Raw genomic sequence first — 25,136 nt, forward strand, 5'->3', positions numbered from 1 at the left:
AGCGGCTCTGTGATCCACAAAGATGGATCCACATTTTAGCCTATTTGAACATTAAATTTGGAGCTGGACCTGTAAGACCAATTCACAGACCATGAACCTTGGGACTTCCCATCTCCTGGAAATTGGGGGGTGGGCTTTATAGCAAGAGGGTAAGAAGAAGACATACCTGGTATACAAGAGGGTAAAAGAGGGCAGGAAATGTACCAGAGATGCCCAGTACACAGGAAAAGGTTCTACTGGGCTCAGGAAATGTCACTACTAAAGGAAAGAGCCTGGGCCTCTTCTAGTAAACTTATGTGATTTTAGAAACCATGTGAGATTGATACCAGTAAGCCTGATGAAGCAAAGGAAGTAACCTAGATTCATGATTAGTTACCAGGGTGGGGTCAGGAAAGTATAAAAACACAGTTGAGCAGAAGTAGACTTCGGCAGGAGGAAATGTGTTCAGTTGAATGGTGCAGCATGAAAGTACCATGCCAGGGTCTGGTGCTCCCTGGTGCAGCAGAAGTAGACAGAAAGGCCTGGCCAGAGGAGTGCATTACTAACCAGGAGGTCTGTGTCTGAGGCTATAAGAACCTGGCTGTTCTTACAGCTATTCCAAGTATACTTGGCCGTGATTTAAGATTAGGCTGTTTGTGCCAAGAACATAACAGAAAGAGAGAAACTAATAATACAACTATATTTTATTTTTTCTAAAATTATAGCAGGTGCTAGCTCAATAACAGAATTGAATTCAAAGCAATAGCATAATTCAGAATGGACTAACCTGTTCTCTCTTCTGATGCTCCCCCTGGGAACCCAGCCACATTGCTGTGAGGAAGCCTGGGCCACAAGGAGAAGCCCACGTGGAGAGACCCATGTAAGGAGAAACTGAGGCCCTGCTACATGGCCTCATCTGCACTGCCAGCTGACAGCAGCACCAGCCTGCCAGCCATGTGAGTGTTCACACTGGGAATGGATCCTCTAACCCGCAGGTGAGCTGCCCCAGCTGATTCTGTGTGGAGCAGAGACAAGCCTCCCCACTACCTCCTGAGCACTGCTCAAATTGCAGATTTGTGAGAAAAAAGAAACCAGTGATTACTATCTTAAGCCACTAAAAAATAAAATATAAATGATATAACTGTCTTGGATATGTATGTACCAAATTATATACAGTCACAATTACATAAAGCAAAACACTTCAAAGTAACAAAAATAAACAAAAGTTATGACATTTTCATGGGCTTTTCTCAGCCTGTAACAGATAAAATTGGCAAAAATTAAATATATAGGGGATAAGAAGAATAAAATATAATAAAGTTGATCTAAGCCAACTGTTTTCAAAGTGTGGATTGGATACTTCTGAGAGTCCTCAGGACCCTTTCAAAGTGTTTGTGATGTCAAAACGATTTTAGTAACAATACTAAGAACATTATTAGCCTGTTTCACCATCATTCTCTCATAGGTATATGAGACATGAAATTGCAACAGCTTGAATGCAGAAGCAGATAGGAGAATCCAGCGATTATCTATCAAATTAGATTTGCAAAAATATGAAGCAGTGCCACTCTTCTCACTCATTTTTTTTTTTTTTTGAAAATAGTCATTTTTTTATTAAAGTGTTTTTTATATTAACATACAATTACATTATCTTTCAAAGCCAGCACAGTGGCTCACACCTGTAATCCCAGCATTTCGGGAGGCCAAGGTGGGCAGATCACTTGAGTCCAGGAGTGTAAGGCTGCAGTGAGCTATGATCACACCACTGCACTCCAGCCTGAGTGACAGAGCAGGATACAACAGACTAACACACTTCCTGTTTGTGTGTTTTAGTTCCTTTGTATGTGCATTTTAGAAAAGTCAGAAGAAATCTTTGGTACTTTGCAACGTGTGCATTGGTACAACTTCTAGGAAGGGCAATTAGGCACCATCTGTCAGATTTACTTTATGTACAAAATGATATGTACAAGATTATTTGGCTGGGCGGGGTGGCTCACGCCTATAATCCCAGCACTTTGGGAGGCCGAGGTGGGTGGATCACAAGGTCAAGAGATCAAGACCATCCTGGTCAACAAGGTGAAACCCTGTCTCTACTAAAAGTACAAAAATTAGCTGAGCATGGTGGTGCACACCTGTAGTCCCAGCTACTCAGGAGGCTGAGGCAGGAGAATTGCTTGAACCCAGGAGGCAGAGGTTGCGGTGAGCCGAGATTGCGCCATTGCACTCCAGCCTGGGTAGAAAGAGCAAAATTCCGTCTCAAAAAAAAAAAAAAAAAGATTATTTACTGAAGCCAGATTTGTAATAGCAAGAAAAATGGAACTAGCCTGAATGTCCCTCAGTAGGGTACTGGTTAAATAAGTCATGGTATATACCCAAAATAAAATACAATGCAATTAAAAATAAATTTAAGAAGAGCAAGGAAGCTTTCAATATATGGATGTGGAATAATGTTCAAAATTGTTAAGTGAAAAAGTGAAATTCATATCATGGTTGAGTATGTGCTCATTTGTGTAAAAAGGGAGTAAACAGATGCAAGAAACCGTTAACATCGGTTGGCTTGGCAGCTGAAGGGTGAGGGGAGAGGAGACTTTCCACTGAATCCCCTTTTGCATCTTTTGAGTTTTGAACCATATGGGTAAATAACATAGTCAAAAAAATAAAAACAAAATTGGTGGAACAAAAAAAGGTGACTTGATGGAAAAGCAAGGAGAAAGAAAAGGAGTAAAAGACAGGGAGATACATATATACATTACATCATATATACATACATACATGCGTAGAGAGATGTTTCCTGCTTTAATCAGGGCTTTCATCCTGACTCACCTTACTGACTTCCTTTTCTGCCTCACAGAGTGTGCAGACCATACTTAAATTCACACATGCTCCATGACTGAAGAGAATACAAAAGACTAAAGTGAAGTTCAGCTTTTTAATAGGCCTATATCCTCCAAGATCCCCGAAAGCATTGTCTGGCCCCAATTCAGATGTCAGCCTTTCTATGGCACCAACATTTACTGAATAAACCTCATCCTGGCCAAGAGCTTTTTAATCTTTGTCTCGTTCCCTCACTAACCCTGGGAGATAGACAGATCGGGAACTGAAGTTCAAAGGGGTTGAATTGGGTTACCTGTGTGCTAAATTCTAGTTCACTCACTAGTAATGATGAGGCTGGGCCACGAGGTCTGCCTGACTCCAAAGACCTTGCCCTTTCCAATACTTCATGCTCCCTCCATACTTGAGGGTAGCAGACTACAGGACAGGGAGTCACTGTAGCATTTGTCACTATGGTGGTTGAAAGGATTGTTTTTTGCCTTCGGAATTTAGGGATACGTATGTCCTCCTACTTCATTCTCCACATAGAGCAAAAGCTAGATGTAAAAGAATAGAAGGTGATGACAACACACATATATTTCAGTTTTATTTCTTCCAATCTACTAATCAGCATTTGTTGGGCAGTAGCCATAAACAATCCTAGCCAATGTAAGGAAACACCAGATATTGTCAAGCCCTCACATTGGTCATAATTGGAAGCAAACATGACATATATGCACTATATAATCAGTTTGCATGGGTTACAGCAAGATGTTGCCCAAGAACCTAGGTATGAGCTGGCTTCCTATGGTCTCCAAGCAGGAAAGAATGGAGCTATACGCAGTCATCTGAATATACAGAAGTGAACCCTGGGCCAGCCACATTCAGCCATACTTTCCCTTCCCCAGGCTGTTTCCACGGGCACAATGTACCAATCAGAAGAAAGGTGGCCAGCCTCAGGAGAAAAGAAAGGACAGTGACTATGGCAGGCCTATTCCCATTGTAGAGATGAGATACACCAAGATAGTAAGTTCCCAGCTTTTCTCCCCAAAGCACCCCTAATAGCCAAGAAGAGTCAGGAGGCATAGCTACCATCACAACTACACTAACCACCAAGCTTTACTGTGTCCTTCAGGTGTCTGTCGGAACTAGTTTTGTGATCTGACTCCTTGAGTCCCTGCGACAAGCCTGTTTATTTTCATCATATTGATGAGTTCATAGAGCTTGGACAAGTTCCGTGATGTGTCGAAGGTCACATAGCCAATAAGTGTCAGAGTCTTGTTCTCAAAACCCTGGTCTCTCCAACTCCAAGCCTGTGCTCCCAACTCCACTATTCTGCTCCTCACCCTAAGCCTAAAGCTGCCCACTTCAAGCTCAAATCTTCATGGAGGACTCATGCTTAAAAAAAAAAAAATCCATGCAATTTTTTGCATCCTAATTATTAATATATCTGTATGTTTTAGTGTGAAAACTTTTTAAAATTACCAATTCAGTTATTTAGCTTTTTATTGCCCAAGTTTTTGGTACCCTAGGCAGATGTGTCATATTTATCCTGGGCTTTGTGTACCTCTGGTTTGAGGGACTTTTGAACTTCATTTTAAGAAACATGGCCCAATGAGTACATAGTCAAGTCCTCATGTCCTGAACAGCACTCTTGTTCTTTGTGTATTTGTATTATCAAATAACCATGTGACTATAATTTGGCATCTCATATACCATAAGTGCAGAAGAGAATTAACTAATCAGAAGATTAAGTACCTGACTCCCTAAACTGTTAAATTTCCCATTGTGTATTAATAAAATTGATATTGTTTCACAAATAAGACTCTGTATTTTTGGTTATTGTTGCTCTTTCCAGAGAGATAGAATGTATACCCAGCTTCCCTCATCCCCTTTCTTCTGAAATAATATCTCTGTATTAGTTAGAGTAATTATGCTGGCTGTTATAACAGACAAATCCCCAAATCTCGGTCTTAAAAAACAAAGTTTTATATCTTGATTCCTGCACAGTCTGATGTAAGTCGTGAGGTATCTGTAGCATCTCTCCTTTAAGTGGTGATTAGGCTCCAGGCTCCTTCCATCTGATGATCCTGACTTCTTATACATGTAGCCTCCATACGTACCAAGATTTTACATCAACAGTCTTGATGGAGAATATTGTTTCTACCCAAATCCCATTGACTTTAACCTAACTGAAAAGGAGGGTAGGAAATAAGGGTTCCTCTGTGCTCAACAAGAGGAAAAGAACGATAGCAACAGAATTTGGTGAACCTAAAGCATTGTTTCTGCCATAACCCCCTTCCTTTGGGGAACTGCTGAAACCTACATCCCTATTGTTTTGGTGGAGCTGGCAATACAGAATCTTACCCGCAGTGGCCTAGGAAGTGGGCAGACCCACGACCTGAGCTCAGCAAAGTCAAGTTTATCTCTATAATTTGAATCATGAGCAGGGTCTCAAGTACAGAAGGTATACCCTTGAGCTGTCCAATGGCAGTGCCCGGAGAGAAGGGTCTTGGGTGCTGGCTATAGAAATCCTGTAGATAGACTAGGTCCTGTCCCTCCTGATGCTCAGTTGTACAGCTCTTCCATCCAGTCTGTGAGATTCCCACTATCCTTCCAGTTAATTCCCTACTTGTGATTAAGTTAGAATTTGTTCCTGGGCAGGGCACAGTGGCTCACACCTATATCCTAGCATTTTGGGAGGCCGAGGCAGCAGCCTCAAGCTGATTGCTTGAGCTCAGGAGTTCAAGACCAGCCTGGGCAACATGGCAAAACCCAGTCTCTACTAAAAATACAAAAAGTTAGCCAGTCATAGTGGCTCATGCCTTGTAGTCCCAGCTGCTTGGGAGGCTGAGGCAAGGAGAATCACTTGAACTCAGGAGGCAGAGGTTGCAGTGAGCAGAGATGGCGCTACTGCACTCCAGCCTGGTGACAGAGCCAGACTCTGTCTCAAAAAAAAAAAAAAAAAAAGTGTTTCTGTTACTTGTACCCAATGCAATGATTAATTATTAACTTTAATTAATACCCAATATTTGCCACCTATATGCTAACAAGCAGATTCCCCATCTCTTCATGACTTGACCCTTGGGGATATGATGGGATATCTGGCCAACCTTTTTCAGATGACATGTCTATCTTATTAAGATCTTTAATCTTCTAAGCGCATGAGAAAAGCAAGAAACAGTACAAAGCAGATGTTTAAGGCCAGAGAAGTGGTAAAGACAATGTGCCATCCTCTGCAGGATGTCAGGTGAACAATGGGGTCATATTCAGGTGTGATCTCTGAAGAAAGATCCCATACATCAATGTGTCAACCTATTTCATAGACAAAAATCAGGATTCTAAAATGACACTATCCAGTAGAATTACAATGCAGGCTATACATGTAACTTTTACTTTTCTAGAAGCTGTATTAAATAATGTAAAAAGACAAGTAAAATTGATTTTAATAATGTATTTTATTTAACCCAATACATCTGAAATATTACTGTTTCAACATGTTATCAATATAAAAACTTATTATTGAGATACATTCTTGCCATCATACCAAGCCTCAAAATATAATGTGTGTTTTATAGTTACTGCACATCTCCACTGAGACCAGCCACATTTCAGGTGCTCAGTGGCTACATGTGGCTAGTGAAATGACCTAAGAGTCCCATAGACAGCTGTTTTTGGATTAATGTAGAAATTGGCCCTTCTACTCTTAAAGCTTGAAACTTAAAGCCATAAGTTGTTTCAGATGGTTGTACGTCCACATCTCCATCATGACATTGGCTCTTCCGAGAGTTCGTTTCCCCTCGTCTCAGTAGGTGATTCAGGTAAGCCCTGACGACCCGACTCCGGGCTTTGGTTCCTTCATGGAACATGTGGCACCCACCTCCACTAGCTAGTGAAACTGACTTAACAGTCCTGAACACAGTTGTTTTGGATAAACATAGAAATCGTCCCTTGTTTTTATCTGAGTTCCTTCCTCAGGAAAGGATCCCCAGGCCTCTCAAGAAGTATCAAAGAACTGAAACTACATCATCACATCCACACAATGAAACACCAGGCCCCTCATTCATCATGATTGCTTTCTTATGCCTCTCGTTCCTGTTTTCTTATACATAGTATCATGTCTTCCCTGCTATATAAACCCCAAATTTTAAACAGTCAGAGAGATGGATTTGAAACTGTACTCTCATCTCCTTGGGTGCAGCCCCCAATTAAAGCCTTCTTCCTTGGCAACACTCGTCTCAGTCATTGGCTTTCTGTGCAACAAGCAACAGGACCTAGATTGAACCCCTAGTGTTTCAGTGACACTAGTAGTTAGAACGTTTGACAACAAAGTTCTAAAAAGTACTAGGAAGAAAGGAGGCTTATAACAGCAGGCATGATTTCTTGAGCCCTGCCATGTGCCAGCACATGTCAAAGCTCCTTATATATTTCTCTCATTTGATCCCTGGAAAAGCCGTTTGAGATTCTTGTTTTCTGTATGTTACAAATGAGAAAGGTAACAGCGAGTTTAAGAAACTTGTGTGAAATCACATTGCTAAAAAAGGACAGAGGACAAAACACACCACACACACAGGTCTGTTTGACCCAAAGCAAACACTTTCTAATTGATCTCATGCTTTTCATTTACAGATATGAGATGAATTGCCTTGGACTTTACCCAAAGGTTGTGGATCAAGAAAGGTCCTAAACAAAGCTCAGGGGAATGGGACTAAACTCACCAGTAACGTGCGTAGCCAAAGGTAAGAGGCATCTAACATGAATTAGAGAAGCAGAAACAGGTGCTAATACATTTCTCCAGCCAAAAAATTCTACAAGAGGCAATGGTAAGGTGATGAGCAAGGCAAAAACACAAGTAAAGCTCCACTAACCAGAAAGAGATAAGTGAGTTTGAAAATTAACAAAGGGCAGAATTGGTGATAAAAAGTATTCAAAAACTTGGAGATAAACACAATTTCAGTAAAGCTAGTGGAGGTGGGTGCCAAAGTTCCACTTGTAAGGTTGCCTTTGGGAGGAGGAGGAACTGGAACCTAGAGCCAGGTCAGGGCTTACCTGGATCACCCATAGAGATGAGGGGAGGTGAGCCCTCGGAAGAACCAACTTCACAATGGAGGAGATGGGGATGTACAACCATCCGAAGTGTGTATTTGAGAAAATCCCTCTCCAGCAGGTTTCACACAGGTTAGCAGGGTTGACACAGCTGCTTATAGATGCTCTGCCAAGACCAACTTAAAAAGCTAGAGCCCATAAAACCATCCTCAATGAAATAAGAAAGCCATGACAAATCTAGTAAATATTTACATTTTGCCTTTTCTGTATTAGTGTTTACCCTTTATGAAATTATAATAGTGGATAGTCGTGTATGTGTGTGTGCACGTGCATGTGTGTTTAAAGTCTTCACTTGGAAAATATAAAAGTTAACTATATATTGGTCCTCCAGTTTTATTATTTAAAAAAATTTAATTGTATATAAAATTTTAAAAAACTATTAACTCAACCCTAGCTCCATCCTCTCAGTGTATAAATATGCTCAGATTTCTTTGGATTAAACCAAATCAAACAAAACCTTCCTTAAAACTCTCCTCCCTTTCTCTCCATGTACACCCAACCACTCGTTTCTTCTTTATCGAGCATTCTTTCCTCAACCCACCAGCTGTTGTTTTTTTCTCCCCGTTTTCCACAATGGCAGTTGAATATTAAACTGTGCAATCATTTTCCACCCAAGTAAAGATGAATTAAAATTTGTTACTCAATTTCAGTGTTTTACCTTCTGATTGAATCACTGTTAAAACCGTTTTTGCTTTCTTCCTATTTAATCCCCATGGGAGGGTGCAGTATTTCAGCTACATTATGTGTTAAATGGGCCTTTGTCAGCTATCTCAGGAATACAGCCAAGTTTACATGCTTGTATATAAGAGGAAAGCTATGTTCCAAACTGGCTTTCAAATAAACTTTACTGTTAAGTTTTTATATTGACATAATTTCAGAATTACAGAAACACTACAAGAACTGTACAAAGAATTCCCATTACCTTTTACCCAGATTCCCCTAGAGTTAATATTTGAGAGTAAGTTGAAAACATGATGCCATTTACCCCTATATAGTCAGAGGTCACAGTTCTTCATATATATATGAATGAAAGAGAGAGAGAAGAACGTGGAGGGAGGAGGAGGAGAAAAGGAAGGTAGACTTAGGTATTTGATGAAATTAGCTTATGGGATTGGTGGGCTGTCAGGTTGGAAATCTATAGGGCAGCTTTGCAGCCTAGAAATTAAGGTAAAAGTCAATATTGCAATCTTGAGTCTGAATTCCACAGAGCAGCAGGCTGGAAATTCAAGCAGGGTTTCTATGTTGCAATTTTAAGGAAATATACACTGCAGGACTGTAGAAGTGAGATGGTTAATTTAATCTCTCAATAAGCCCAGTAAAATGTGCAAAATCAGAATATTAACATCAATTCAATGCTATCATCTATTATGCCAACCGTATTCAGATTTTCACAATAATGTAATGGATAGCCAAAAATAAAAATCTGGGGAAAGTCAACAAGAAAAATGTTTAAAATTCAGAAACTGAGAAATTAATGAAAATTAATTGTAATTACTTTCAATTAATTGTAATTGAAAATAACTTTAAGAATTATTTTTTTAAGCCTCTGATCAAAGAAATTAAAAGTTGGCAATTTTCTGATGGACTCACCCATTTTTTTGAAATTTGGTCTTCCAAATTCCAAAGTCTGGTACCTGACTGGAGATTCCACTCTTTCTCATCTGCTCCAGGAACTTGCTTTTTCTGATTTCTCAAACTCATCAATTCTACTGATTCCCCTTCTACTTATAAATATGTTTAGGTCTCTTCTATCTTCACACCAAACAAAATCAAACAAACCTTTCTCTCACTCCAACATTTCTTTTGGTTTGCATCCTCATCCTTCCCATCCAACCCAGGTTTCTAGAGACCTACATCTGCCTCATTATCCTCCCCCACACATTCACCTCTTGACTGTAGTAGACACCATTGGTTCCTTACCCATCCTCCTCCCTTTTTCCTTGCTTGAATCTCCTCAGTTTTAAGTTCTCCTGCCATGTGCTGGTGAAAGTGCTCTCAACCCAACCCGAAGGGAGGGGCTAAGGTTGGGGTGAACTTCAGTTAGTCTCTAAACCAAACATTCCAATCCTCTTACCAGTGATTATCTTAGACAGGGACAAAGTAACCAGTGCTGACCAATGATACATTAGAGGCAGTCTGCAGGCAACTCCTCTGGGAAAGAGTTGCTTGTTCTCACAATGAGGCTTCTGAAGAGTGTTTTCTGCTTGTGTAAGGAGATGATGCTAGAGCTGCTTCAGCCTCTTGCTGCCATGAGGACATCTAGCCAAAGACATCCCAACTGATAAAATTCATTGGCACCAGCAGACGTAGTTAACATTTTGTAAGCTGGCAACCAATTACTGGAGAATTATATAGTTGTTTATCTCCCAGAATTCAAGGTAATTAAAAATCTATTCTTAAAAAACTTTATATTTCAATTTTAGAAAATATAATTTACTAATATAAAATCATTATTATTCCTTCCTGTTTTTTGTCTTTTTTTTTAAGGAAATGCACAGTATTTATGTTGTGTTGTGTCCTGTTGATGGATACCTTGAAAATTTAACAACTGAATACTGTATTATTTGTAAAATAAATCCTAAACCTGACCAATGACTTCTTTAATAGAGGAATCCAGTGACCTCATCTCTTTGTTATCCTATCTGCCATATGGCCTACAAATTAACTTTTAAATAATAATTCATTCGAGACTGAAATGTCCTGGAATCCATCAGTTCATGGCAATGCTATGTTAGCCAGGGCTCGTGGCCATTCCATTCAATGAGTTACTTTAATACAATATCTTTCTAAGGTTCTGTGCACTTTCTTAAGTATGGCCCTTTCAAAAGGTTGCCTGGCAGCTTGGTCTGAGACTTTTCAGCAAAGATAGAGGTAGTATTTTAAACAGAACAGCTTTTAAGATTCAAAAATCATTAGCAGGAAAGTGACTTTAATGAAGCCACTTTATCAGAGAATGTTGATTTGGATGTCTGCCTGGACCACACTTAGGGAAAAAAGAACTGTCAAAAGAACAGGCTAGGTGCTTATGATTCCCTTGGCTTAGAGCTCAGTTTTACCAGTAGATGTCACTATAGTCAGACATTATTTTAGAGCATCAAAAAGAAAAAGGTAACCCTCACTGGAGTTTAAAGGATCTGAGGGGGGAAAAAGCAAACATGTTCTTCTATAGCTAAACATGTGCTCTTCTTTTTTAAAAAGCACAGTAGGCATCGAATAAATGTTTACTAAGTGAACTGACAATCAATGCATATGGAATATTCTGCCTTGAAATCTTTGTGATTGAGTTATGCTCTGATAGGAATCAGAGGAAGAGCTTTAGAGTCTGTAGAACAAAAATGATCTGTAAGATTCAAGCAGACAGGTATAGAAGTAAACAACTCTGTCCAGAGTCCATTCGTGAGAAGGGATGTGGGTGTTCAAGCAACTCAGCTCTGCAGACTGTTGCACTCCACCCCACACCAGGCACCGAGCTAGGGTCTACTAGAATCAGAGAGGGAGTCATGGTACATAGAGCTGATGGCGAGATAAAGCAGAGGTCATGTGTTCTGCCCTCCATCATGGAGTAGTGGAGGGCAGGTTTTCCTGGCTTCAGAGATAGATCAAAGTTCTAAAATTGGGGTGAAGGAGCTGAGAAACAATTTCCATCAGCTCTCCTTCATACCCCCTTTCTTTTTTTTTAAACTGAGGTTTGCCTGCATAAGGCACAAAGAGATTAGGAAAACAGTTTGCAAACCTGGCAAATTATTCAGAGGTTTGATACAGTGATGATACATGACAACATGTATTATAGCTATTTTGAGCACTTATTACGTGGCACATTCTGCACCAACTCCATTCTCTGATTTAATTCTCCCAAGAGCTCTAGGGAATTTCTATTATCCTTAGTTTTTTGAGATGAAGTATCTGAAGAATGAGGGGGAGCAGGGTTGAGAGGTTAAACAACTTGTCCAGTTAATGAGTGGTAGGACCAGGGTCAAGCTTAGGTCTGTATGGGGAGCTCTGCTGTGTTCCTTCCTCAGTTCATTCTCCCAAGGAAACTGACACTAGTTAGGTTCTGACTACCAGCAAAATCCATGTTTTTAAATTTGATTTTGCCTCAATCATTCATTTTAAAACTTTTAATTAGTGAACGATTCTTATGAATAGGGCACTCGTTTTGAAAGACTAGGAGAAGGGGAGTATAGAGGAAAGATAGCAGGCTGTCCTAAAAGAACTTATGACTGAGTGGGAGGAGACATGGGGGCATTTGGAGATGGGAGGAGCTTGGATAAGGAAGGTCACCCAGCATCTGTCTTCTCCATACGGCTTAGGAGGGTTTGGGGAAAGTGGAAAAGATTTGGAACAGCTGCTGTGAGGAACGTGCTAGGTTAAATAATATGTCTGGAGAAGTGAGGGGTATTTTAGGATCCTTCTTTCCACACCTCAGAATTAATGGAGCTTATTTTCTCAGATTTTCCAAAATAAAGATCACCTCTGGCTAGAGCTCAAGCTCAAAGAATTTCTGTATAGAATTTAATCTTGTCTCTTGAAAAACTGTCCTCACTTAAACTTTTTTAAATCATGAAAACAGATAAATCATAACACTGTACTGTGAAGGAGGCTAAAATGCTTGCTTGACTTGCAGTGTTGATGATCTATCCAATTGAATTTTTCTTAGTGTCAACCCTGTTTCTGAAATAAGAAAACAACCAAATGAGAAACATTTTTAAAATCACAAGTTGAAATCCTAAACAAACCTAACATTAGGGATGTCTGAATCTGTTAGAATCTTCAAGGCACATGGGTTACATTGCCCTAACCCTCACATTTTGAACAATGTCATCTGCCCACTTTGTGTTTTTTCATAAATGTGTAAATGTTTTCTGGTTGTTTTCATTTCTGCCTCCATTCCACTTTAAATATTTTGTTTAATTATCACATTACATTTTATGTTTAGAAATTCTCTCTTAAAGACATTCCATCTCGCCTGTAGCGAGGGAGGTAAATTCGGTTGAGTGTTAATTACTAATGGAATTTCTCCAGACTCAAATCTTCCCCCATACACTTTGCCGTGGAACAGGTGAAAAAACGTTGCTCTGGAAAGATTATAGCATAAATATCTCTAAATCAAGGGCTTAGTAACCAAGTCCACAACTAGTGAAACATTTTTCCAGACTGGCTGTCAAAAACTGTACAAGTTCATTATTAATGCCCTACGCCAGAGGGGAAACTCCCCAAACAGGAAAAATAAATGGCTTATATATGACAAGAATCAACTTTACTATAAATAAAGAAAGATAAATTAATGGAGCAGTGAGTTCTTTTCACTTTAAGTCAGAGTTTGGGGTTTGTTTTTATAAAAATAACACTCGATATCAGCCAGAGGGTTTAAATTGCCAGACAGCATTGCAGTTGGGAATATAAGTTGGTAACAGTTTTTGAAAAATTTGCAATACATATCATACCCTGTGGCCCAGTAACTCTATTTCTAGATTTTTCCTAAGGAGGGGGAACCCTGAAACACACACACAAAAGTCTTTACATAAATACATTCCTTTTAAAAATTTATAATAAAAATATAAATAACTGTTCCCCCATTTGACTATATTAGGCTTAACAAAGCTACCTTCATAGGTTAGACTATTATGCATCTTTTCACAAGTATGTTTATAAAGACAGAAGTAAAGGGAAATCCAAAGGAATATAAATCGTTCTATCATAAAGACATGCACACATATGTTCATTGCAGCACTATTCACAGCAAAGAGAAGGAATCAACCTAAATGGCCATCAGTAGTAGACTGTTTAAGGAAAATGTGCTACATATACACCATGGAATACTAGACAGCCATAAAAAAACAAGATCATGTCCTTTGCAGGAACATGAATAGAGCTAGAGCGCATTATCCTTAGAAAACTAACACAGGAAGAGAAAACCAAATACCACATATTCTCACTTATGAGTGGTAGGTAAATGAATAAGAACACATGGACACATAGAGGAAGAACAGTGGACACTGGAGCCTACCAGATGGTAGAGGGTGGGAGGAGGGAAAAGATCAGGAAAAATAACTAATGGCACTAAGCTTAATACCTTGGTGATGAAATAACCTGTACAACAAACTCCCAAGATACAGGTTTACCTGCATAAAAAATCTGCACATGTACCCCTGAACTTAAGTTTTTGTTGTTGTTGTTTTGTTTTGTGATGGAGTCTCGCTCTGCTACCCAGGCTGGAGTACAGTGGCACCATCTCAGCTCATTGTAACCTCAGCCTCCCAGGTTCAAGCTCACTGCAACCTCCACCTCCTGGATTCAAGTGATTCTCCTGCCTTAGCCTCCTGAGTAGCTGAGATTACAAGTGCCCACCGTGATGCCCAGCTAATGTTTTTTTTTGTATTTTTGGTAGAGGTGGGGTTTCACATGTTGGCCAAGCTGGTCTTGAACTCCTGACCTCAAGTGATCTGCCCACCTTAGCCTCCCAAAGTGCTGGAATTATAGGCGTGAACCACCATGCCTGGCCCCAAATAAAAGTTTTTTTTTTTTAAGTTTACCAAAAGGACACACAAAAAAAGAAGGAAAGGGAAATCACTGTGTTTTGATATTAAGTGGATAAAGCAGGAGAATCAATATATAATGTATATATCTACATACACACACATACCTATACATACATGTCCTCACCTGTAAAGTGGCTAAATGATCTCTGAGGTCCGAAGTATGACTTTATAAAGTGAAGAGAGCAATTAGGTATCTTATCAGTGTATTGTCATCACATGTCCTCAATGTCTGAAATGTATAAAACGATGCCAGTAACACTTGCTACTTGTATGAGGTCAGATTCCCTAGGAGAGCCTCAGACAGAGGTTGAGATGTGTGTGATTTACTAGGCAGAGGCACTTCAGGAAAAGCTCGTGAGGAAAACAGACTAGGGAGGAGGAAAAAGGCAAGCAAGTATGTACTTTATGTATGTATGTGTTGAGATGGAGTCTCACTTTGTCACCCAGCCTGGAGTGCAGTAGCATGATCTTGGCTCACTGCAACCTCCGCCTTCAGGGCTCAAGCAATCCTCCCACCTCAACCTCTCTAGTAGCTGCCACTACACATGGCTACTTTTTAAGTTTTTTGTAGAGATGGGATTTCGGCCTGTTGCCCAGGTTGGTCTCAAATTTCTGAGTTCAGGTGATGCACCCTCATCGACCTCCCAAAGGGCTGGGATTACAGGCTTGAACCACCGCGCCCGGCAGAGGATGTACTTTCAGGAGCACGTAAATCACACCACTGCACTGCAGGTTGTTCCCATACCCAGAGCAATTCTTGGGGTTGGGAGGTGGGTTGGGGAATCTGTGAGCCCTTAACAGCCAGGCTCAGTGGCCTTAATTTCGGAATTTTGTTCTCCTGGGTAAAATAAGGTGACTGAATTAAATCAATGAAGCTTCCTTCACCTGAGCCTCGGAATCTCAGCTTTCCATGCAGTGTTCTGGGATTAAGGTGTATAACTTTTGCCAGATTCTTTGAGGAGAGGGTGAACCAGGAAAGCTAACATCAAGCTTCCTTCCACCCCAGCACTCTGAATAGGAATGTGAGAAGAGACTTAGGTCAGAGGAGGAAGCAAAGCACTGAATTCTTAGTTCTAGTTTTAGAAATACAATCCACCAGAACAAGTATTCTTTGGTCTCACCTTATCCCAACCCCCATGCAAATTTAGGAAAATTAAAGGCAGTTCCCCAGAACCCACTCAGACCTACTCACTTTCACAACTACATCTTTTCATCTCTGCCATCTCCCGGTGAGGGGGGTGTTATCTTCATTTTACAGCAGGGAAAACTGAGGTGCCTGTGATGTGACTCATTCAGAATCCCACAGCACCCCCTTGTGGTGTGGATCTATGGTCAAGACGTGCTGTGGAAACCAAAGGGCTTGTGTTTCTTGATTTTTTTTTTCTTTCTTTTTTTTAGATAGGTTCTCACTCTGTCACCCAGGCTGGAGTGCAGGAGCGTGTTCTCAGCTCACTGCAGTGTCAACTTCCTAAGTTCAGGTGATCCTCCCACCTCAGTTTCCTGGGTAGCTGAGACCACAGGTGCACACCACCAGCACAGCTAATTTTTGTATTTTTTTTGTAGAGACAGGGTTTCACCATGTTGGCCAGGCTGGTCTTGAACTCCTGGGCTCAAGCGATCCACCTGCCTCAGCTTCCCAAAGTGCTGGGATTACAGGCATAGCCACCATGCCTAGAGAAATACTTTTGTTTTTAAAAATACAGTTTTTCTCTTTCAAAGGTGATACTTTAAAAATTCAACAAGTGAGAAAGTAAAAAAAAGGGAATCCTTTTACACTGTTGGTGGAATTGTAAATTGGTGTAGCCATGGTGGAAAACAGTTTGGAAATTTCTCAAAAAATTAAAAATAGAATATGATCGAAAAATCCCACTTCTGGGCATATATCCAAAGGAATCAAAATCAGTATCCCAAAGAGACATCTTCACTCCTGTGTTCACTGCAGCATTATTCACAATAGCCAAGACATGAAAGCAACCAACCTAAATTTTCAAAGACAAATTGATAAAGAAAATGTGGTATATATACATACAATGGAATATTATTTAGTCTTAAAAGAGAAAGAAAGAATCTTGCCATTTGCAACAACATGAATAAACCTGTACATATTATGCTAAGTGAAATCAGCCTAACACAGAAGGACAAATACTACATGATACCACTTAGATGAGGTATCAGATATAGTCAAACTCATAGAATCAGAGAGTAGAATGGTGGTTGCCAGGGCATATGGCAAAGGAAGATGGAGAGCTATTGGTCAAACAGCACAAAAAATTTCAGTTATGCAATATGAATAGGTCATATACATCTGTACAACATAGCGCCTGTAGTTAATAATATTGCATTGTATAGTTAAAAATTTGCTAAGATGGTAGATCAATGTTAAGAGTTCTTATCACAAATAATAATGAGGGCAGGAGGAAACATTTGGAGGTAATTAATATGTTTATGTCATAGACTGGAAATGGTTTCATGGATGTATACTTATCTCCAAACTCATCAAGCTGTATGCATTAAATATGTACAGATTTAAAATAAATAGGTAAAGTCACAGCAGCAGTCAGAGAAGATTATATATTTCACATTGCTCTCAGATCATATTTTCGAAGCAAGAATCTGTATAGGACTTCGACATCTGGAGTTCTGATGCATTTCTTGTACCTTAAATAGGGATTGCATGATTAATAAACTCCCATATAGTTAAAAAATTAGCAACACAGAAATGTAAAATATAAATGGAAGGCTTAACTCCCCTGGACTTTAAGTAGTCTAGTAGATTCTTCTTTTATTTTTCTTCTTTTTTTTTTTTTTTTTTTTTTTTTGTTTAGACAAGGTCTCCCTCTGTGGCCCAGGCTGGAGTGCAGTGGTGTGATCTTACTGCGGCTTTGAATGCCTAGGCTCAAGCGACCCTCCTGCCTTAGCATCCTAAGTACCTGGGACTAAGCATGCATACCACTATGCCCAGCTGGATTCTTTTTTAGATAGATACATAGAGATAGATTTGTTTGCTTAATTGATTGATTAATTTTTACAAAAATGGAATCATATTGTACATCCTGTCCTGAAACTTCTGTCCTATTAGACAGTATATCACAAAAATTTTTCATGTCAGAAGATAAAGACATACCACACTCATTTGAAAACAGTAGTAAAAACATGTACGTATGTTACAGACCACCAGTATATTCATTAAACGGCTAGATTAAATCATTTTGGTAAACAATGTGGAATGAAACTTCTGCTGTCTTAGAGCAATTATTTGAACTTCCTGTAAACTGATTATGAAGGCTGTAGTTCTGCACTATTCAAAAAAAATTTAGGAACTTTACAGGACCACTAACAAGAAATTGTTCAAATAAGATGCTCTCACAGCCCTGGGGCTGCCCTCCAGGAAATGTTGGGTAATGTGCAGGTCCATCTGCTATGTGCAGGTGCTCATCACATCATAATGAAAAACTGTGCAATAGCAAGAGAACATACAAGCTGCCTTACCATGATTATAGTGTATTATATATATGTTATATTATATATAATTATATATAATATGTGTTATATATAATGTTATATATATAACATGTATTACATATATGATATATTATATATAATAATATATAATAAATAAATTGTATAACATATATTACTATTATATATAGTTATATGTAGTTTTAGCTCTTATAATTTTGGTGTCCTGCCTGTCTAACCCCTTATCCTTATGACAGAGTTTTTATAAAGTTTGAGTGCTTATGGTTTACCTTTTTTTTTTTTTTAAGAGATAAGATCTCTGTCTCTCAGGCTGGAGTGCAGTGGTGTGATCAGAGCTCACTGTAACCTCAAACTTCTAAGCTCAAGCAATCCACCTACCTCAGGCTCCTAAGTAGCTAGGACTACAGACACACACCACCATACCTGGCTAATTTTTAATTTTTTTGCGGAGACAGGTCTATTTTGCTTAAGCTGGTCTTGAACTTCTGACCTCAAATGATTCTCCCATCTCAGCCTCCGAAGTGTTGGGATTACAGATGTGAGTAACCATGTCTGGCCTAGCTTTTAATTTTATAAATGTTATTATATTTCAGTAGAAGTAAAATAAGTAAGCTAAGAACTAGAAGCCAAATGGTGTATTGATAGACAGATAGCTAGACAGGCATAGATATAGATGTATAATTACTTAACAAATCCTATTAAAATCAGGAAATCTAAGTAGCTTCTAACTGAGTTAACTGAGCTTACTATGGCAATGCAGAAACATAATTTATCAACCTTACAATGCAGATAAAGTTCCAGGAGTGAAATTTTAAATATAACATTATTTTACTTAACCTGTAAAACAAATGAAAAGTGACGGTTTTGAAACTTTAAGTAAATGCTTGACTATGATAGCACCAAGTATCTGAATTTTTTTCTTTTTTTCTTTTGAGACAGAGTCTTACTCCATTTTGCAGACTGGAGTGCAAAGGCAAAGTCGCAGCTCACTGCAGCCTCAAACTCCTGGGTCAAGCCATCCTCCTGCCTCAGCCTCCTGAATAGCCGGGTCTACAGGTGCACCCCACCATGCCCCCCAGCTAATGAATATTTTCTTTTTCTTTTTTTTTTTTTTGAGACAGAGTCTCCCTGAGTCATCCAGGCTTTCCTCTGTCCAAGCAGTGGTGTGATCTTGGCTCACAGCAAACTCTGCCTCCCAGGTTCAAGGAATTCTCCTGCCTCAGCCTCCTGAGTAGCTGGGAGTACAGGCATGCACCACCACTCGCAGCTAATTTTTGTATTTTTAGTAGATATGGGGTTTCACCATGTTGGTCAGGCTGGTCTTGAACTTCTGACCTCAAATGATCCACCTGCCTCAGCCTCCAGAGTACTAGGATTATAGGCGTGAACCAGTGTACCAGGTCAATGAATATTTTCAAATTGGATTTATTGAACACCTCATAATGTTTCAGTACATATCTAAAAAGTGCATTATACTGGAAAAAAACAGCTTAGCGTGGTGGTTAATGGTTTCAATTCTGGAGTCAGACCATCCTGGGTTTGAATCCTAGCTTTGTCTATCTCTAGCTAGTTGATCCTTGGGCAGATAATATCACCTTTTCGAGCTTCAGTCTCCTCATCTGTGAAATGGGTTTATTAGTCTCCATTTTAAAGGAACATTGCAAGAATTAAATGAGATCATGGAGTTAAAAAGCTTAGCACAATGCCGATGTCAAATAAGTGTTAGAGATTATTACTGTTTTAAAGAAAGGAGAAACAACGGCCACTCAGGGCCAAGGGGAAGGATGCTCTTCTCTGAGGTCTTGCTGAGCCACAAGTAGCTTGTCAGGACCGCCTTGTCACATCAGCCTAACCCCTATGTCGTGTGTTCTCAGCCACTTCACTGCATGATCTCACTCCCAGTGAGTACTCACACCTCCAGATGCCCTCTATTATACTTTTTTTTTTTCCCGTTCTGACATCTGCATGGAAAAAGAAAAGAAGCTCTTAGAGTTAAGTATGAAAAAGGCCAGTGATGACAGTCAGAGAAGAGTCCTGCTGCTGGCCTCTGACGAAAGCCACCAGAGGGGCTTTGATGCAAACCTAATCTGAAGAAAGGACTTCGATTCCAGGCTCAAAATTCAGAGCGAATTTATTTTTTCTTTTTCATGTAATTAATACGTATGCTTTGTTTAACAACAACAACAAAACTGCATAGTCCAGACAAATGAAATGTTAAGTCTCCTGTCCCAAACGCTTCTAGTTCCGGTTTCTTGTTCCTTTTTAATTACTGGTTTCTGGGCTTTTGGGGATCACCTTTATTGTAGGTGAATTTGAGTGGAACACTCTGATGAAAGCATTATAGGGACCTACGTCGTGATATGTTGAACCTAAGGGAACAAGAGGATTCTATGTCCTGGTTGAGGCCAGTGTCATCATTGGCGGATACCATCTTTGCAGAATTTGAAAATGAAATTTTGAATAAATGAGCAGATGATGATCAAAGAAGCCAGAAGAGCCAGAAGAACTTTTCAGTTTACATCTTACTACAACCATCTCCAGAGTGCCTGGGCAGAGCAGGCAGGGGGCCATTAATAAACCAGACAATGCCCACAGCTTGTCCAAGGAGCAGGGCTTGAAAATCAGACCGGGAACCTGATTCTTCCTGTCCTAACCAGGCACCTGGAATGGTGATGGAATGAACCTGGCTGTGAATGGTCCAGACCTGGCACCCAGACAGACCCTTGAGAAGAAAGATAGGAATAGTCCACCTACTGGGGTACAGGGTTCCCCCAGCCAAGCCAGCCACATGAAAACCTAGAACAAACCAAGACTCTATTCTTCTCATAGACATGCCAGCCAACTTGTAACTTACCTAGCAGGAATTTATAAGTGGATTAAGGAAATAAGAATGATCCAGGTTGATTTCACTATGGTCAGATGCCAGTAAAATAAATCTAGATTATCATTATGTATTTATACCCACAAAGAGAAGGACTTGGCATGGATTGCAAAGTATTTAATTATAATTTAGACATATTATGGCACTCAGTGTTTTGTTTTATTATACCATTCATTTATTGACAGGCCAATGTGACCACAGAAAATTTAACATCCCAACCAGTCCTTCTCCCTGACTGCCTGTATTGCTAGGAAGAATGAAAATTGGCTGTATAGGAAAAAAAAAAAAGATTCACTTTCATAAGTAGTCCACATGTACTGTTGTAAAGATTCACTGTCATAAGTAGCCCACATGTGATGTCCTAAGCGCAGTGAATGTAGGGGAGGAGAGCTGAGTCTCTAAGCACACAAGCTCTTTGAAGCATCTCTGCCTGGCAAAGGCTCTTCTCCCGGCCTCCAAGTTATCCTTTCAGACTCACCTCTCTTTAAAACGTTTCACCTCCCAGTTAGGATGAATTTCTTCTTCTTTTCTCCTTCTGGGGTGTCCTGTTCTTACCTCAATAATTTTTTCAGTGATGTGTTCTAATTACTAGTTTAAGAATCTGCCTCTTGTACTGGTCAGTGAGCCTTTCCAGAGGGCAAAAGACTGCAAGAATTGCCTTATTCATTTTGGTACATCCACACAAAGAAGGACTGTGCTACAGTAAAAGAGAAAAAGGAATTATCAGGCATCAGCGAAATGAAAATGAAATCCACCATGAGGTATCACTTTACATCCACTAAGATGGCTATATTCAAAATGTCAGATAATAACAAGCGTTGATGGGGATAAGGAGAATTCAGCACCCTCGTACATTGCTAGTGGGACAATAAACTGGTGCCACAGCTGTGGAAAACAGCCCTTTGGTTCCTTAAAAGATTAATCATAGAGTTACCACATGAGAAATGAGAAAGCCAAGTATAAAGGGGTCACGAGAGAACCAACTGTCCTGCTCACTGGGAGGAGTGTGCACTGGGGGTGGAGCCTCAGGAAGTTTGCATGTTTGCAGGTGGGAGGAGCCTGGCCTCTCCTATTCCAGGGAGGTATCTGGGATTCAGTCTGTGAGTCAGAAATCCAACTAGCAGGATCTTTGCTTTGCTGAGAGTCTCTGTTTCCCCCCCTTTTTTCCTTTTTATTCAATAAACACTTCCTTTCTCACCCTTCAAAGTGTCTGTGAGCCTAATCTTTGATGGTCGCATGACAAGAACCCAGGTTTTAGCTGAACTAAGGAGAAAGTCCTACAACACAGATAAATACCCAAGATAATTAAAACTGCACATCCACACAAAAACTTATACATGCATGTTCATAGCAGCATCGCTCATGAGACAAAAAGTGGAAACAATTTGAGCACCCAGCAACTGTCAGATGAAGCAATAAAATGTGTTGTATCTATACAATGGCATATTATTCAGCAATTAAAAAATATGAAGTACTGATACGTGTTACAACATGGATGATCCTTGAAATTATGCTAAATGAAAGAAGACAGGGGCAAAAGATGACACATTATTTGATTCCACATATATGTAGTGTCCAGAATAGGCACATCTACAGACACAAAGTAGGTTGCTGGCTCCCCAGTGAGTAACTGCTAATGGGTACAGATTTCTTTTGGGGGTGAGGAAAATGTTATACAATTGATTGTAGTGAAGGTCACACAACTCTGTGAATACACTAAAAAACACTGAATACTTTAAATGGATCAATTTTATGGCATGTGAATTATTATCTTAATAAAGCCGTTATTTAAGAAAATTAGAACAAGCTCTTTCATTCTGGTGTGGTTTCTGCCATATAAAGTTACCAAAAAAGGCAAGGTGTAAAAGAGTATACTTTATAATTTATGTTTGAAAAGGGGGGCATATTAAAATGTGCACGCATCAGCTAATTCTTGCAGAAAGAATCACAGAAAGGATAAATCAGAAATTAATGATAAGCTGGGCACAGTAGTTCATGCCTGTAATCCGAGGCAGATGGATCATTTGAAGTCAGGAGCTTGAGACCAGCCTGGCCAACATGGCAAAACCCCATCTCTACTAAAAATACAAAAATCAGCCCCACATGGTGGTGGATGCCTGTAATCCCAGCTATTTTGGAGGCTGAGGCAAGAGGATTGCTTGAACCCAGGAGGCAGAGGTTACAGTCAGGAGGTGGAGGTTGCAGCAAGCCGAGATCATGCCACTGTACTTCAGTCTGGACTACAGAGCAAGACTCTGTCTTAAAAAAGAAAAAAAAATTAATGATAATGTCCCCTACAGAGGGAGAGTATGCAAAGGGTGGAAGGGGAAGAGAGGTAGTGTCACTTCTCTGACTAAAACTTTTTGTATAGTTTTGACTTTTGGAAACATGTTGGTGTTTTTATAAATTCAAAAAAAATTAACAAAGTTGGCAGAAAAACAAATTGGACACAACATGAATTGAGCTGTATAGCGAATGATATAAACATATGGGGAAAAAAAGGACTGTGCACATATAAACAGCCTAATGACAGAAAAAACTGCAAATACATCTTGAACTTTGGCGTAGTAGTTTTGTTATTGGCAGTGCAATGATAGGAATTCTGGAAGTATTTTCTGGATATTGCAGGATAGAGTCAATGACTAAATTTACACTGAAATATTTGGAAACCAGAGCTTTTGCTGAACCAGAGACTTTGCTGTTGCATTTCATATGCAAATATGAAATGGGGGCTAGAGATGAAGAACTGTGTGCTGGAATCACTATAAAGTCATGATTTTAAATATGTGGGTATAGATTTCCTATCTTTATTGGCCAAAAGTGTTTAAAAGCAGCCACAACGCAGTAGCAATATCCACACTTAGTGCTCAGATCTTGGTTTCTAAATTCCAGTTCCCATTAATAGGAATCAGTGCTTCTTAGAAAAAAAAAAAATAGCTGCTTCCAGCACTGGGCCAGGGAATGCAGAATGAATATCTCGTGCAAAGGAGTGCCCCAAAGATGATGAGGAACTGTCAAAAGGTCTCTGAAGGGATTCCCACTGTGCAAATAAGGAACAATTTGAGCATCAAAATAAATATCATCCAGCCTGGGCAATATGTCGAATCCTTGGCTCTCCAAAAAACACAAAAAATTAGCAGGGTGTGGTGATGCATGCTCGTAGTCCCAGCTACTTGGGAGACTGAGGTGGGAGGTTCACCTAAGCCCGGGGAGGTTGAGCCTGCAGTGAGCTATGATCATGCTGCTACACTCCAGCCTGGGTGACAAAGTGAGGCCCTGTCTCAAAAAATTAAGAAAATAAATATCATTAGTAACAGATTATAACATTAAATAAAATGGGAATTCATGAGCCCATACTGATACAAACAAATGAATAAGTAAGTAGGTAGATAGATGATAGATAGGAAAACTTTTCTTTACATTGGAAAGCCAATTGAGGCTGGGTGCAGTGGCTCATCCTTATAATCTGGGAGGCCGAGGCAGGTAGATCACCTGAGATCAGTTCGAGACCAGCCTGGCCAATGTGGTGAAACACCATCTCTATGAAAAACACAAAAATTAGCCAGCATGGTGGTGCATGCCTGTAATCCCAGCTGCTCGAGAGGCTGAGGCACCATTGTTTGACCCCAGTGGCAGAGGTTGCAGTGAGCCAAGATCATGCCACAGCACTCCAGCATGGGCAACAGAGTAAGACTCCATTTCGGAAAAAAAAAAAAAAAAAAAAAAAAAGAAAGTCAATTGATAAAAGTAAACACAATGATGAAATTGGAAAAATCACTATGTGGCAATCATCATAGCAATAAGAAATTTAACTAAAAATATCAAATGATAAAATTAGTGGGTGAATGATGAGAAACAGGATACTGACATGGTCTCAAAATAACTCTCCACAAAATACTGAGTATAAACAGAAAGCAAGTAACTATAAGCAGTAACATGAGGCAGAGAGCACTTTAATCAAATAATGAAGGTTAACATCAGCATGTTAGACAAACTGAAATCGCACACCATGTCATACGATACAATGAGGACACGTAGCCTCACTTCTGTGATACCCTACCAAAATGCAAGTCATGAATCTAATCACAAGGAAGCATAAGGCAAAGGCAAACTGAGGGACATCCTGCAAAATAATTGACTTTTAAGAGAGTCAAGGTCATAAAAGCCAAAGAAAGATAAATAAATATGGCAACTAAATGCAACATGTATTCCTGGACTGGATCCATTTGCAATAAAGGACATTAATAGAACAATTGGAGAAATGAATGGGGTCTGTGGATCAGATGATAGTAATTATCAGTATTAACTTCCTGATGTAAATGGTTGTATCGTGGTTATGT

At 39.7% G+C, this 25,136-nt stretch overlaps 1 long non-coding RNA gene across 1 annotated transcript; it reads left to right on the forward strand.

The window, feature by feature from the left end:
- The first annotated feature begins 839 nt into the window (after positions 1–839).
- Positions 840–22,002, forward strand: LOC128929311 (uncharacterized). The gene is made up of 4 exons (XR_008475608.2): positions 840–974; positions 7,420–7,529; positions 18,371–18,453; positions 18,855–22,002. It is a non-coding gene; the product is annotated as an uncharacterized LOC128929311 (long non-coding RNA).
- The last annotated feature ends 3,134 nt before the right edge of the window (positions 22,003–25,136 follow it).

Source organism: Callithrix jacchus, chromosome 12, assembly GCF_049354715.1.
Source record: "Callithrix jacchus isolate 240 chromosome 12, calJac240_pri, whole genome shotgun sequence".
Lineage (NCBI taxonomy): Eukaryota > Metazoa > Chordata > Mammalia > Primates > Cebidae > Callithrix > Callithrix jacchus.